Raw genomic sequence first — 16,146 nt, 5'->3', positions numbered from 1 at the left:
CTCCACAATTTTCACCAACCTGAACAAAACCGACTTAAATAAACTCTCCTGTTCTTACAATCATATTGCAAGATTTGCAACAGGAACACCATATAGAACCCATCATTGTATCAACCTAAAAAGCTAGGGTGGATAGAACTCCCAAACCTTTTACAGCAGACCCAACTTATTGAGGCATTTAAAATACTCAAACACCCTGATAAATCTCCTGCACTTAAGAACTTAGTCTTACCATATACCAATCTAAACAGTCTTCGCTCCTCTAACAGGCCACTCTTGAAAATGGTTAAATCCTTCAACTCAGGTGGTGATGCTCTATTTTCAAACGTCATTGGAAAAGTATGGAACTCCCTTCCTCTTAGTATTATTACCACTACCTGTCTACCCCACTTCAAAAAAGAGCTACTCCACCACTTCCAGTCGCACTGGCTATGCCAATGCTCATTTCCTGATTAAATCATACCTAGGATCCTAAGGTTCTTCTCTACTGTCTCTAACCTAAATCCTCTTTTACTCTTCCTGTATCAAAAAATCTCATGATAGACCATTATTCTGTGTTTACCAGTTCTTTTACAGGACTAGTTTTTTTCTTACCATTACCTTATGACTGACGTTTTTAATATACGTGTTAAAGTATGCTGCTTATATTACCTATATTAGTAATTTTCCTCCCTTGTTTGTAGAACACTATGAAATGTATTTGTAACCAACCACAAACTGGTATGTATGTATGTATGTAACTCATATTTGTTTTTTTTTTATGATGTTGGAGCTTTTCTCCCCGGGCCTCCACTAAAAATGGACATGTATCCAGTCGGATTTTCCCGGTAAACAAATGTAAAATAAATAAAATAAATAAATGTAGTGCTACCACTTCCACCCCACCATCTAGTGTAGAGATTGCATAAGATCAGATGTGGATTTCCATAGGAATGTGAGGCTTATGCCATAGACTCTTCCATTATGGCCCATTGCTAACATTTGCAAAGCAAGCCTACCTATAGACAAAGACATTGTTACCTCCTGTGACCTTCCAAGGGGAGGGAGCTCACATGAATGTCTGCATATGCAGGATGCAGACACTTCTGTGGGTGCACTGAACCTGTCAATAAGAACCCCACACACTGCTGAAACATCTGCTTAGGCTGTGCTCCAGCAGAGACACACACACCACACAACTACAATACCTAACTCCAGACATACTAAGAATCAAATGCAAATACATGGTAACAGTACACCCCCCCCCATGCCAAGATGCTTACCTTAGGTCCCAAACCACTTTATAAGCACACCGCACAAATTTTAACACAGTTAAAACTGCATATACACACACACACACACACACACACACACACACTTCCTGTGGAAGACACTGTACACTGTGCCCCCCCACCTGTGTAAATGATGTTATCTATGCCCTGCCATTTGTACTTTGTTACTTAGGTAGTCTATGTCTGATGCACAGTGTGGCCAGTCTATGCATTGGCAAGCATAGCCTGGTTGTAGGCTTGCCTGCATTAGTTTTATTGTTGTGTATATGTCTTTAATCTGTCTCAAAAGCATAGCCTGGTTGTAGGCTTGCCTGCATTAGTTTTATTGTTGTGTATATGTCTTTAATCTGTCTCATACTTATGAGCCAGCCAATGCCTCTTGTCAATGACACGAGGCACTTCACCCACTTTCATCTGGCATGGCCTCTCCTGCTGCTGGCACCCCCATCTCCTCATCTAGCTCAGCCTTCACTGCCTGCTGTCATAGGACATGTTCATCCTGCATACACACTCCCTCAATATTTGGTCATGTAACATTGCACATTCTGAGAATAGATTTTTTACATGTGCTGAGGTCATACTTCTGTTCACCACCAGATACATACGGGCAATGAAAACATACCTTCAGCAGTCAGAAATCCATAGCCCAGGGAAGGCAATGGTTACAACTATGGCCTGTTGCAAACCAGGGATTTCGATTGGAGTAATTTACCATAACACCAGAGCATGACTGAGAAAAAGCACCTCTCACAAACCATTGATATAGGTTGTACATGTAAAATATGTGGGAGTGATGGGTACTGCTTGAGTGGCCTGCAGAGACATTGTAGATTATACCCTGTGTAGTGCAAACCACCTGGCAGGTCATGGATGGTAACATTTGCAGTTAATATACCTTGGCTCCAGCTCTGCAGCTGGGGCATTTATTTCAACATATGTACAAACTATCACCTCCAGTTCCTCAGAGGAAATGGGCTATATCATAAAATTTCCACAGGGTGTTGGCTGTCTCCACTGTAATATAAGAAAATCACATGTATTCCTTCATGTGTTATAGCATGGCACTGAGGAACTGGTGGATGTCCTTAATTATATAATAAAAAGAAAAGAAAGACCATCCAATATGACCAAAAATATAATTAAAAAGGCTTTTATTCAAAAAAGTAAGTATTTTCACTCCATTCAAGACACTTTTTCAGAAAACATAAAACAAATAAGAACACATTTTAAATAAGCCAATAGTAACATTATATCACCAAAATAAGTCTCATAATCTAAGGACGGGTTTTAAAAGAGCAGTATCATTCAAACCCACTCCACAATCTGGTCGTAATTCTAAAATCCCATTTAAACCTGGCACATTCTGTCCTGTTAACATGGTCTCCACATTTCAAACCTATTTACACAAGTTGCATAGCAGAAAATGTAAACCTTTGACTAACATCAAAAGACTAGTTTTGCAAAAGTGTTTCATGGTCTACCTTTCTTAATATTATTTAAGTGTTCTATCACATATTCCTTGAAGGAATGGTTATTTTTACCAATCCAAAAACACTGTCAGACTACACATACCACTAAATAAACATAATTAGTACTTTTATAATCTGCAAACAAATCAAAAATATAATATTTGCCAGTATCTGGATGTACAAAGCATGATGTGCCAGAAACAGAGCTGCGTACATTACAATCATTACATGGGAGCATCCTCTTACATTGTGAGATTGTAGTGCACCGATCAAAAGGTCTGCAGCAAAACTTTAAGCGCTCTCTTACTTTAAAACAGAGCACTGGTCTATCACCAAGTAATTTCCTAAAAATCATCATTAACAGTTAGAATACACTGATTTTCCTAATATTACATACATCATTAATATCACTTGAATAAGCAGGTAAAGCCCTAGGAGAATGATGTCCAACTGCTTGTCTACTACTCACTTCAGCCGAACCCTTACCGAAATATGATTTTGCTGCAGTTTGTGTATTCGACATAAAATCACAAATAACTAACAATTTCAGTAGGTGCACAGCCTCGCCCTAGGACATCATTGCACATTCAATAAATCCATTTGACAAAAGTTAGTCATAATTCACAAGTCTTGCAACTCTTATAAACTGACTTTTTAAAACATTCTTATGCACAAAATGTGGATTCATTCTCGATCTTTGGAGTATTGCATTCTTTTTACATTGTTTCTTATACAAAGTAGTATTGATTAAACCTCTTCCATCTTTATAAATCAGCACATCTAAAAAGTCAGAGGAAAAATAATTAATATTAAAGCTTAAAAAGTAGTAATTGCATGTAAAAATTCAAGAAAATATTGTAGCATGCTCAATGAACCTATATATACAAAAAATATATTGTAGAATAGTGTGTGTGTGTGTGTGTGTGTGTGTGTGTGTGTGTGTGTGTGTGTGTGTGTGTTGTACCTTTAAGAAGCATTTCATGGTCGGCACATGCATATAAATAGTAAGCACATGTTAACTTCGGTACCATTTTGAGAGTGCAGCCAGACATTGAGCATATGAGTGAAATAGCTAGTTTATTTATAAGTTTATTTAAGTTAAAGTCATTAGGCCTCAATCCTGATATGTTTGTATATAATAAAACTTCTTGAACAGAATCCACAAAGACTCATCTATTTTATCCTGACTGGATGAGTGACAGATATCTTCCACAAATTGCACATAATACTGCATATAAAAAAACTTAATATTCCCAGTTAGTACATGAGCTGATTCCCATAATGCCAAAACCATATTGGCACACTTTGTACACACAGTTCCTATAGCTACTCCAACTTTTTTGCAAATAAACCTTCTCATTAAACAAAAAAAAATATTTTCAAGAATGTGTCAAGTAAAAGACAAATCAAATTTATCTTAGCAATAGTTATAACAGTGTATTGAGATAAATATTTCCTAACAATGATGTTGCCAATGTCATCCAGAATAAATGTAAATAAAGAATTGCCATCTAATATAATAAATAAAAATGAATCCATAAATTTCAAGTTACTATACTCTTCATATGAGCCTGAAATAAATTGTTTAGTATCTTTAAGCACTGTAAATACAATGTCTAAAATAGGTAGTACATTTTTTTCAATATATATTAACAAAGACTAGCTGTATGTACTTGAACTCAAGCACATTACAGAACCATACCCTGATACTGCTTGCAGCTGATTGTGCCAACCAGTGGTCAGAGAAGGCTCTAAAGTCAATTAAGACCAGGCTGAAGGCCTGAAAGTTGATGGAGAGAAAGTACAATAGTTCACTGAATTACTCAGGGTTCTAGCACCTCAAGAAGAAGAGGAAATAGCTGGAGGTGAAGAAGAATGGCCGCCCCTCAAAACAGCATATGCGAGGACTACAGAACATATATGCAGCTGAGCCAGGTATGGAAATAAGGTACATAAGGAAAGCTGGTGGTGGAATGCAGAAGTCCAGAAAGTGATCAAAAGAAAGAAGGAGTGCAGGAAAAAGTGGAGATGGAAAAGATGGACCAGGCTAGCAAGGAATACTGGTTGGCTAACAAAAAAGCTAAGAAAGGAGTTGCAATAGCAAAGAACAGGGCATCAGAGGCACTTTATCAGCTCCTGGAAAGTGACTCAGAAGGTAGCAAAAATGAACTCAGGTTGTAAGGCAATGACAGAAAGATAAAGACAATAGTCAGATACCCTTCATAAGGAATGCCATCAACAACCTACTCACCAGTCCACAGGACATCAAAGAAAGGTGGAAGGAGTATTTCCAACAGCTTCTGAATGAAGAAACCCCCCCACAGAAGCTGTACTGGCCCAGAAACAGCCTGGGATGAGAGAGGAAGAGGAGACCACCCTAGAAGAAGTAAGAATAGCACTAAGGAAAATGAAGTCAGTGAAAACAGCAGACTCAAATGAGGTCACAGCAGATATGATAAAGAAGCTGGGTGAGATAGGGGAGAAATGGCTTCCGAGGGCATTCATAACAGTATGGAAAATAAGTGTATACCAGATGACAGGATAATAAGCATACTCATGCCAGTGTACAAGAAAAAGGGGACATCTACAACTGTTGTCGGTACAGAAGTATCAAACTCCTATCACATTGCATGGAAGTTCTGGAGAAGGTGACTGATAAATGGATATACAGATTAGTAGAAAGTAAGATGTAAGATGAGAAGCTTGGATTCAGATCACGATGCAGCACAAAAGACTAAATGTTTGCAGTGAGACAGATATTTGAGAAGAAGATAGAGATGAGGAAAGAGTCCAACTGGACATTCATTGACTTGGAGAAAGCATATAACAACTTTCCAAGAAAGCTGATTTGGGCAGTAGTGCGGTGGTTCATGGTCCCAGAAACATTGGTAGAATTAGTGTAGGCTATGTACAAGGGCCCAATGACTCAAGTTCAGACAGTGTTTGTTCTCACAGAGGGGTTCCCAGTGGGAGTGGGTGTGCACCAGGGTTCAGGTCTGAGCCCACTGCTGTTCATACTGATGATGGACTACATTAGCAAACAGGTCGGATGAGACAGATCAACAGAGTTGCTGTATGCAGATGATGTGGCATTACATACACTGAGCAAGAGCTTCAGCAAAGGATAGGGGAATGGAATGCAAACCTGAAGGTACATGGGATGAAACTAAGTACAGATAAACCAGTGGTAATGGCAGTAAATTGGGGAACTCAGAAGAAGCTGAGAATTTAGATAGAAGGGAAGATAGTGGCACAGGTAAACAGCTTCAAGTATCTGGGAGGAGTGATTGAGGAGAAGGGAAGTCTGAATGAAGAGGTCAAAGATAGAATCAGAGGGGCTGCAACCAACTGGTATAGAGTGTCTGGTGTAGTATATGACATGAGAATGCCTTAGAAGCTGAAAAGTAAGGTATACAAAACAGTGGTGGGACCAATACTACTGTCTGGTACAGAAACCCGGGCAGTAAAGGCAGAACAGATGCGGAAGCTAGAGGTGATGGAAATGAAGTGCTTGACACAGGTGGTAGGATGCACACTGTGGAGCAGAAGAAGAAATGATAACAAAAGAGCAGAGCCAATGTAGGTCCAATTACAGAAAAAATGAAAGAGAACAGATTACAATGGTTCAGGCAGATATGCAGAAAAGCAGAGGACAATCTGGTGAAGAAGATTTGGGACAGGCAGGAAGAAGGTAAGAGGACACAAGGGCATCTGGCAAAGAGGTGGATGGATTGTGTGAGAGAAGATCTGTGACAGTCAGGCATGAGTGTCGATGGAGATGGAGACAGTTAACATGATTCCCCAACCTCATGTAAAAAAAAATATGGGAAAAAGGGGGTTGAGGATGATAAAATTCACTGGAGGTAGTGCCTCCAGTCATGGATTTTATAGGTTTCTGAATTACTGTGCCATCTTGTTTACCCTTATGTTTCAGCTGAGTCTCTCATTTTAATAATGTTGATCTTTACAAAGTCATTATACTGCCATTAGTGTACAATGTGGTCATTTATTTTGCTTGGCCTGCACCACTCGCACTCAGTGCATCTATGAATCCCCCCCCCCCCCACACACACACACACACTTAAGTTTGTTATGAAAAATTGCCAACTGCAAAAGTGTTTCTAAATCCCATGGTATATATCAAAAATATATGAAAAAATGTGACAAATACATTTATGTAAATTCTCCAACATAATGGAATAAACTTCTGCTTACAGTAAGAACAAGTCATTTAACTTATTTCAAAAATAATTCTGATAGCTATATGGGGAATATAAACTACCAAGATCAGTGTATAGCGCAAAGCTTCTTGAAGGTAGGTAGGTATTAACCTTTATAATCAAAGCTATTCATTTATTTTTAACCAACTGAAAGGCAATGTAACTTCTATCTTTGAATGTTTCCCTATGACAGTTGGCTGTCTATGCATTTAATGCATAGATGCATTCTCTTGGAAATTGGTTACCTATAGTGTTGCAGATGGCAGTGTAGTGTGTGCTTTGAAAGTACATCTTACATCTGAGAACAGGATATGCAGATTTAGTAAAAGTGAATCAAATCATGGGAAAAAGTATAACTGTCCATTGTAGTGTATTCTTCTCTGCAATTAGTTCCAGCTTGCACACTTATGAGAATGTATCATTAATGCATATTTATATTTCATGTTTAGAATATATCTTATTGAACAAATAACATTTATACCAGAGCTGAGGAGGGTTCCAAAGTGTGCAAACTTCATATATAAATCTGAAATTTTTGGTCATACCTTTCCTGCAAGTTAACACTTCATACATTTTATAACAGTCTGCAATAATGCTGCTCTCATATTCAATTTTTTGTCAGATAGTACTTGTACTGCTTTGGGACTATTACAGTGTGTTACTCTTAGTATGTGTAGTTAAAGGGCCTATATTAAAAGCCCGAAACGACAAATGCTAGAGTCTATGTACATTGACACAAACAGCAAAACACAAAAACCACGAAATTTGAAATGCCGAACGTGTTTCCTGGTCAGCAGCGTGATGGTGAGGACAAGGAAATATATCCTTTTCCCCACTGTAGTGCGGTCTCGGAGTTGATATAGTAAGGTAGGGATGTGTGGGGGTGCCTGCAAAAACGTGTTAAAATAAATTATTTAGTGTAATTTTTTACTTACATGTGTGGCGCATTCTGATGACGGAACTCGTTCAGCATTTCAAATTTCACTGTTTTCGTGTTTCGCTGTTTATGTACATCGACCTTTATGTGTTGAGATACATAGACTCAAGCATTTGTTGTTCGGGCTTTTAATATAGACCCATAGTTAAACCTTTTGCGATCTGCCTGTATAGCTTAGTAACAGTGCATTGCATTTCATTGGGTACAGGAACTGTTGTTTTGAAGGGATAACATCAATTCTTTATTGGGGGCTCATAGCTCACTCCATGTCATACCTCTCAACCTCTTAGTGTAGGACATCTGGACAAAGCCAAAAATAATGGGGAGACAAAGGCTCAAAAATAAGGATGGATTTTAAATATTGCTCTTATAAACATAGAAAATTACTAGAATAATATATTTGTTAGCATGCATCTTCTGAAGGATACAAAGTGTGAAACTCAAATGTCTGTCATTATTTAATAACTTAAATTCTCATTATTTTGCCAGAAAAAAAATGAGGCAAAAAGCTGAGCATTCTGTGAAAATCTGAACAGTTGAGAGGTATGCTCCATGATCTCCCCTTTTTTGCTGTATACTCCGCAAGTCTTTCCTTAGCACAATTCCTATTTCATATCTATAGAGTAGTTTTGTATTTTAGTTTGATTCTGTAAGCACTTGGTTCACCCTTCTCAGATCACTAAAACTGCATGCAGTATGTGATTTTGAAAAGTTCTACAGTAAAGCATGACTACCTCTGCATCTTTGTTAGTATTCATAGGTTCATAGGTGTGTACTAGGCTAATGGCCCTGGAGCCTTTATAAGCCTAGCCCATAGGATTACACTGGCATCGTGCCACCTGACATTAGCTCCCAGTGCCTCTGTTGAGTAGGGCCACTGGTGTGATCCCGGGGTGAATTTTCTATTTTCCATCCACTCATCAAGATTTCTCTTGAAGAGGGCCAGTGAGGTGTTCTGTTTGACATGGATGGGAAGTTTATTCCATAGCATGGGCAGTCTGGGTTATGAACCTGTCCCTCCAGCATGTTCTGTTGATTGTGGTAATGAGGTTGAGGTCTCAGGAGCGTGTGGTGCTGAGGGATTGGGATTTATTTAGATGTAACATTTCTAACAGAGCTGGGTCAGACATGACTTTGTAAGTCAAGCAGAGATTGCATCTAAGTAGGCAATATGAGACAGAGAATAGGTGGTATTTTTTTGAGTCTGTCAAAATAGGATAAATGTTTAAGGCCTAGGATCATCTTTGTGAGGTAATTTTGTGGCCTCTCCAGTTGTTGCAGATGTCTAGTGAGGTACATGCCAAATGGGGCATTGTACTCGATTGGCCTAATGACGAGTAGAGGGAGACAATGACCTCTTTCTTCCTGGATGCAAAACCCTTAGTAATGAGATGTGCCACATAGGATTTTCTAACCACAGTGGCAATGTGGTGGTCAAAAGAGAGGTTGCTGTCAACCTGTGTTCCCAGATCTCTTATAATACCTTCTGTGTTCAATGGTCTACCATCGATGTGGTAATTCATGGGAACTGAGTTTTTCCCAAAGGAGATGATGACATATTTTTTGGCATTGAGCTTAAGGCCATGGTTGTTGGTCTCAGTGAGGCCTTTCTGCAGGATTTCAACATCACTTGGGGAGTTAATAGTAGCTCCCAACTTGCAATTGTCTGCAAACTTTTGTCAGCCAGAGTCCCTTTGTATTGGCCTGGACTTCAGAGAAGTAGATACCAAACAGGAGGGGACCCAGGACCGAACCCTGTGGGACTCCACTTGTGACTGGTCAGCAATCTGACTTGGAGTCAGCTACTCTCACACTGAGTTCTGTCTGTTGCCAGTTTGCAATCCACCTAGTGATATAGGGGTTGATGCCTAGCTTAGTAAGTTTTTCTATGATTCCTGAGTGGGGAATGGTATCAAAGACCTTGGCCGGATCAAGGTAGGCTGTATGAACCACCTTGCCTTCATTCACAGCTCTGGTGACAGACTCAAAGATGTCGACCAGTTTGAGCAGGCATGATCTATCCTTCACAACAGACTGTGTGGGATCCAGAGTTTGAAGATTCCCTATATCCTTGTTTATTAGGTCTGTGATGATGCAGTTCATATCTTTGCATATCAGACTCATCAGGCTAATGGGGCGATAGTTCCCAGGGTCTGTAGTCGCTCCTCCTTTGTGGAGAGGGCTGACCGTAGCAGTGCGCCATTTGGTAGGGACAAAGCCTGAGGTGAGGCTGTGACTAAACAGGGCACACAGGCATTATGTAAACATATTATAGAAAACAGTACACATTTTTAAATTTAGAGGTATAGGTCTAGTAAGTATGGGTAATAGAGGTGGAGATATGAATAACATCTTAGAGCTGAAAGAATATGAATGGATTATCAGACAACAAGCAGATGTGTTACCAGGTCTGAATAATACTGTCAGTATAAAACCTATATTGATTAAAAGGCAGAGAGAAGGTTTAAGAAATGTTATTTATTTTTAGTTTTATGTTTTAGGGAAATAAACATAGTTTATTATTATAAGTTTTTTATATATAAAAAGACACATTTTTAAAATAAATGTTTTAAATGTGATTTTGAACGTAGTTATGAAAGTCACTGTGAATGTAGTAATTTAAATATTTACTTGTTAATTAGTGATGTTAGGCTGGCTGAATCATGTGATATTATTAGCTCCCTATTTAAATGGTGATGAGATTTACTATTTTTATGTACTGATGAATGGTGGTTAACCCAAAAGCTTTACATTAATTTTTTGGCGTTTTAAGTGTTTCTCGTCACACAGGTGTGGTGCCATTTCACTCTGTAGTAGCTCACTGAAACATGTGTTTTACTTTATCATGTCATTTGAATTGTAAATAGTGTGAGATAGAAATTAATAATTTAGTATGGATGTATACCTCTACCAATACCTCACAGAATTAACATTGTTTTTTTCTATACTGTCCTATATTCACTTATTTGCATGGAACTTTTTTCCTTAGGTGTCTGCAGAAAAAAATGAGTGCTGCTCATTGGAAACTGGTCTGTGAAACATGTTAATGAATGAATTAATTGATGTACCCTGCTCATTTACCTTCTATAAATGGCATACCTGTAAATTAACTCCTTCAATGTATTAATTCTTTCACCAATAAAATATTTTGATTTACAAAAGGAGAAAAATATAACTTTAAGCACTTTGTATTACATAGATTCAGCTTTTGCTTTGTCTGTCCATGTATAGGTCACATGAATATGAACCAAGGATGAGCAGTTACATCTTTACAGATAGTAAGTCTTCAATGAATATTTCATTTAGTAAGATTGCTTACATAGAGTCTGTTGTCATGTCATTAATTACTTGCGTTCAAAGTAAATGCTTTACTACAAGCAGAATTTTTCATTGTTGTGATTATGACTATCATTAACTATACTGCAACATCTGATCAGCAGAGCCATATAGACTGTTTCGTTACAGTAGGTTATTATAGCAAACTGAACTCTACTTATAACACTAAAACAAAAAGAAAAATAAACCTTACAATAAATGCCTAAGCTTAGAGCATGCTGTTCATTTCCAAAGTTGCTCACTTTGCAAGAAAATCAAATGGTTATTTCAGCTCCTGATAGCACTAAACAAAAGGCTCTTTATGAACCAAAATTGATAGCAATATTCTGTGGGGCAAACATCAACAGATACCTACAGCAGGTTTCTTTATTGAATTTACTCTGTCAGTGCTTAACTAGTCAAATCCATTCAGATGTGCTCAGAAAACTGAATGGGTAACCCACCATTCATTGTTTTACCCACATACCGTGAGGCTATACCCTGCATCCCACAAACTAATATAGGTAATCCCAAGGTTATCTGATATCAGGGTAAGTTATACTGATTGGCTATCTGTATGATCATGCATATCTAACAAAATGGGATTCTCTGAGTAAGGCACTGACAAAGTAAACATCCACATTTCTGCAAGAAAGTGACAATATTATAGCAACTGGGTATGGTACCCACAGTTAAGCTTTAGTGGTCATTTTTGCTTTAATATCTTTGTCAGTGCTCACTCAGCTGATACAAACACTGATGCAATCTCATAACACAGACATAGTGCTAATTATCTCATGCCAGTTTACAAAAAGTATGGTAGCACACTACTGTCTTACACCAAAGTAAATCACGGACACTGAGAGCAGAAGAAATCATTACTGGGCACATTGCGGGTGCTGCGAAGAGCACTTCTGGCTGACAAAAGATTGAAACAATACTAATTTCATGAACTTTAATCATACTTTGACTTAGGAATGGAGTCCATTCCCATCATCGTAATAGAAACCCAAAAGATTTGGAGAAATTCAAAAAAAAGAGCAAGTCTTTTGGAATATGCACCGTGGTGTAAGTCTTACACCAAACTGAGTCACCTACACCCAGAGAAAATATTTTGGAATTGGGTCAGGCTTACACCAAAGCAAGTCACTTACATTGAGAGCAACATTTTTATAATCTGTCCCTCTGAGTCTGAAATGCAGTGAATCTGGCCTACTCTAAATTCATCAGTTCAAATTTAAACTTAAAAAATAAAATAAACAAAAAGTAATTTTTGATGGTGATCTTGCACACTGTATCATCCACATCTCCTCTACTCTGTGTAACATTACTTCCAGATCAACCATCTTTAGGATAAGGGGGAAAACATCTTAACTCCCAAAGTCTGTTGCCTCGATAGGAGAGCTGCAATGTGCAGCTATAATGGAATAAATTAAAATTGCAGGATTATCCGAGTCCAAATATCATGGGACTCAATCAAAATCTATGTTCCTACATTTTTCAACACATTGGTCTACACAAAAATACTAGATGGAAAACAGTGTACAGCAAAAAGTAAGTTTTCTGACCTGCTAAATGTAACAATCTTTCTAGTGTCTCATTATGCCTTTTTCTGGGGGAGGGGCGGCAAAGTGAGTATTAATCCTCTGTAGTGGACAATGGAACTGATTAATATATCAAACTAAGGAGTTAAATAACACAAGTGATTTTATAATGATTATCAGACAGACTATATGACTTTTAACAAAATCTGAAACTGTTCCAAACATAGGTAGTGGGTATCCCATCTAGGAAATGCTTCATGTGCCTTCCTTTGATAATCAGCATTGACATCTACACCTTGAAAAGCCCACCTGACATCAACAAAAACTAGCACTGTACTTTCCAGGCAAATAGTCTCCAGTATGAAAAGATAAACCATGAAACTCTAAGCATCTGTGCCTTCCAGTTTTAATTCTCATTTTTAAAACTGAGATTTTACAGTTTTTGTTATTAATTTATGAAATGCTACAAACCTCTCCTAATTCCTTAAAAACAAAGGGAATCTACATATAGCATCCCCTCACTTCCCTAAGAAGCAATTCTCTGAGGCAGCCCTGCACTTCTGTCTGAAGCAAGAGTGAAGGTTTTGCCAGTCTCCACCATAGAAGTTGCACAACCAACTGTGCTCATAAGGGCATGCATCCCTCTCTGCCCCCCCCCCCCCACACACACACAGGAGGCAAATGGACCATGCCCTTTCATTCCCCTCCCAACCTACCTGGCTTCATAAGTACCAGTGCAGCTAACTGAACCGCAGTTGCCCGAGTCTCAGTCAGTGCTCCATCCCTTTGTGCTTCAGAGCCAGGCCTTGGATCCCTGCATTCATAAACATTGGATCTCATCAGTAGTTATTTCCAAATTCTTTACATCCATTTATGTGGGGTTTGGCATGATTATGTTTCCAACCAAAACGAGGTTTTCAGTTATCCAATGAAAGCAGTACTTATGAATGGAAAACCAAGAACAAGTGAAAAGCACCAATAAAGCAAAGCAGATCCACAACCTGGAAGCTGGCTCTGGAAGCCCAGAATAAAAAGTTGATGAAATGCTGATATTCCTTCTTCCACAAGGCAGAAAATGAAAGGCTGCAACTAAAAACTTTCTTGCTTTAATAACAAACAAAAATCTCTCATCAAGCGCTTTCGCTCAGCCTGGTGCTGAGCTTTTTCAAGATACAATAAAATCAAGCTGGTTGTTCTTTATATACATAGTCAAAACTTGACCAATAATTCAATTAGTAAAAGAGAAGGTCTAATTAACCCTTCAAGTTATTTGCTGGTACAAAACCTGCTTGCAGGCAAACCATTACCAAGCACAACTCACTGCAATGTCCAACAAAGTATATGCATAAACTTAATAATCAATTGTTGGTGTACACACAGATTGCCATAAAAATGTACAGTGTTAAAAATATGCAATATTAAAACTATGCAATGTTAAAACAATATTCAAAAGCCAATACTTTACACATGCTAGTATGTTAAAAATGTTTAAATGTGCTGTTTAATCAGCAAAATTTTATTTCTATATGTAAACCCTGAAAACACTGGAAAACCGAAAGTTCATAATTTAGCCTTCCTTAACCTAAGAACGCTGCTAATGCTGCAAGCGTCATTGAGCCCTGGTCGCCTTCCTGCATCTAATCTTAGCTGCCATAACAACTCTTTATATTCTAAAATATGTCTAAATAACTAAATGTGTCTGTAATTTTTCTTTGTGGAGCTTTTCTCCCCGGGCCTCTGCTGAAAAAGGGCCTTTTCGGCTCAGTCAGACACCCCCGGTTAACAAATGTAAAATAAAAAAATAAAATAAATAAAAGAGACCCCCAGTCCCCCCCTTTCATCCAACCTTAGCTGTTCTAAAATAATGAATTTAATTTCCATGTTAGGACAAAAAAGGGAATGTCTATAAAAAGCATTAGTTTCCTTTTTCTTAATTATATCATACTGATGCTCATAAATACGTCTTCTGAGGGTTCTTTCAGTCTTTCCTATGTAGAAACTTTTACATCTAGTACATAAACCTAAATAAACAATAAATTTGGCATTGCAGTTATAATGGCCCTTTGGTTGATATAGGAATTTTCTTGATGGTAAATATAACCTATGTCCATTGAATATAGCCGGGCATTGCTTGCACATTCCACATTTGTATGTGCCTTCTTTTTTATTATCACTACTTGCCATTGGTTTGTTCTGATTCATCTCTAGCATTTCTTTTAAATTGGTACCCCTACGTCTAATGAATCTAGGAAATTCTGGAATCATATTAGCCAACCTATCGTCCAGTCTTAGGATCGGCCAGTATTTCTTTACACTGTTTTCCACAACCTCATAATCAATACTAAAAGTATGGATGTATCCTTTTTGTTCCTTATTCTGCAGGTTACTGCCCACTAAGCATATTGATGTGCCCGTAGTGTCTAGGAGAGGTGGATATTTTGTTTCCCTGCACCTAATAATTTCTGTCGCTAGCTCTTCAAGAAGAAGGCTTGGATACCCTCTTTCAAAGAATCTTTCTTTTAGGAACCTAATTTCCTCCATAAACACCTGCTTTGTGTTGCACATTCTGAAGGCACGGATAAAGTGCCCCTTGACTATGCCTCTTTTTTGATATTCAGGGTGGTTACTTTTAAAATGCAAAAAAGCATTTGAATAGGTGGGCTTCCTAAACACACTTGATATGAACCTATTGTTAACTTTATCTTTAACCAAGTGCACATCCAAGTAATTCAAGCTGTCAAAACTCAATGAGTGTGTAAAGGTTAGAAAAGAAGTAGTACTGTTAATGTAATGAAAAAATTCCTCCATATTTGCCCTAGTACCACTCCATACAAAACAAATGTCGTCAAGAAATCTGACATAATGCTTGATGTACTGTGCCCACTTTGTGCCAAAAATATATGTGTTTTCCCATTTATGCAACACTATGTTTGCGTAAACTGTGGCACAGGCCACCCCCATTGCAACACCTGATTTTTGCCTGTAGAAATGACTGTTGAAAGAAATGAAATTATTTTCCAGGATTAGTTCCATTAACTCCACCAACAAGTTTGTGGTGTTGGAAGTAAGTTTCGCCTCTTTAACTAAAACATCACTAAACCATTTCAGTCCTGTAGAATGAGGTATACTGGGGAACAGTTGAACAATGTCTATAGTTACCAGCAATAGATCCGGATGGTATGCTAGGGATTGCAGACCCCTAAGAAAAACCCAAGAATCCCTGCAGATGTACTTCAAAGAAGCAGCAAATTGCTTCAAAGTGTGGTCTATAAATTTCCCAATCGGTTCTGTTATACCTCCTTGCCCAGATACTATAGGTCTGAAGTGTAGGGGGTCAAGACCTTTGTGTGTTTTCAGGATGCCAAATATTACAGGAATTCTTGGCTTGGC

The 16,146-nt window shown here is 38.1% G+C and overlaps 1 long non-coding RNA gene across 1 annotated transcript; it reads right to left on the bottom strand.

Moving 5' to 3' along the window:
• Window positions 1–2,405: 2,405 nt before the first annotated feature.
• Window positions 2,406–13,739, bottom strand: LOC122800175. The gene is made up of 2 exons (XR_006364543.1): window positions 13,473–13,739; window positions 2,406–3,520 (listed from the first exon to the last, which is right to left on the bottom strand). It is a non-coding gene; the product is annotated as an uncharacterized LOC122800175 (long non-coding RNA).
• Window positions 13,740–16,146: the final 2,407 nt, after the last annotated feature.

The sequence above is a fragment of the Protopterus annectens genome, chromosome 4.part0 (genome assembly GCF_019279795.1).
Source record: "Protopterus annectens isolate FY-2018-M chromosome 4.part0, PAN1.0, whole genome shotgun sequence".
NCBI classification, from domain to species: Eukaryota; Metazoa; Chordata; order Ceratodontiformes; family Protopteridae; genus Protopterus; species Protopterus annectens.
Note: the sequence above shows the minus strand (reverse complement) of the source record. Positions and strands in the feature narration are given on the sequence as shown.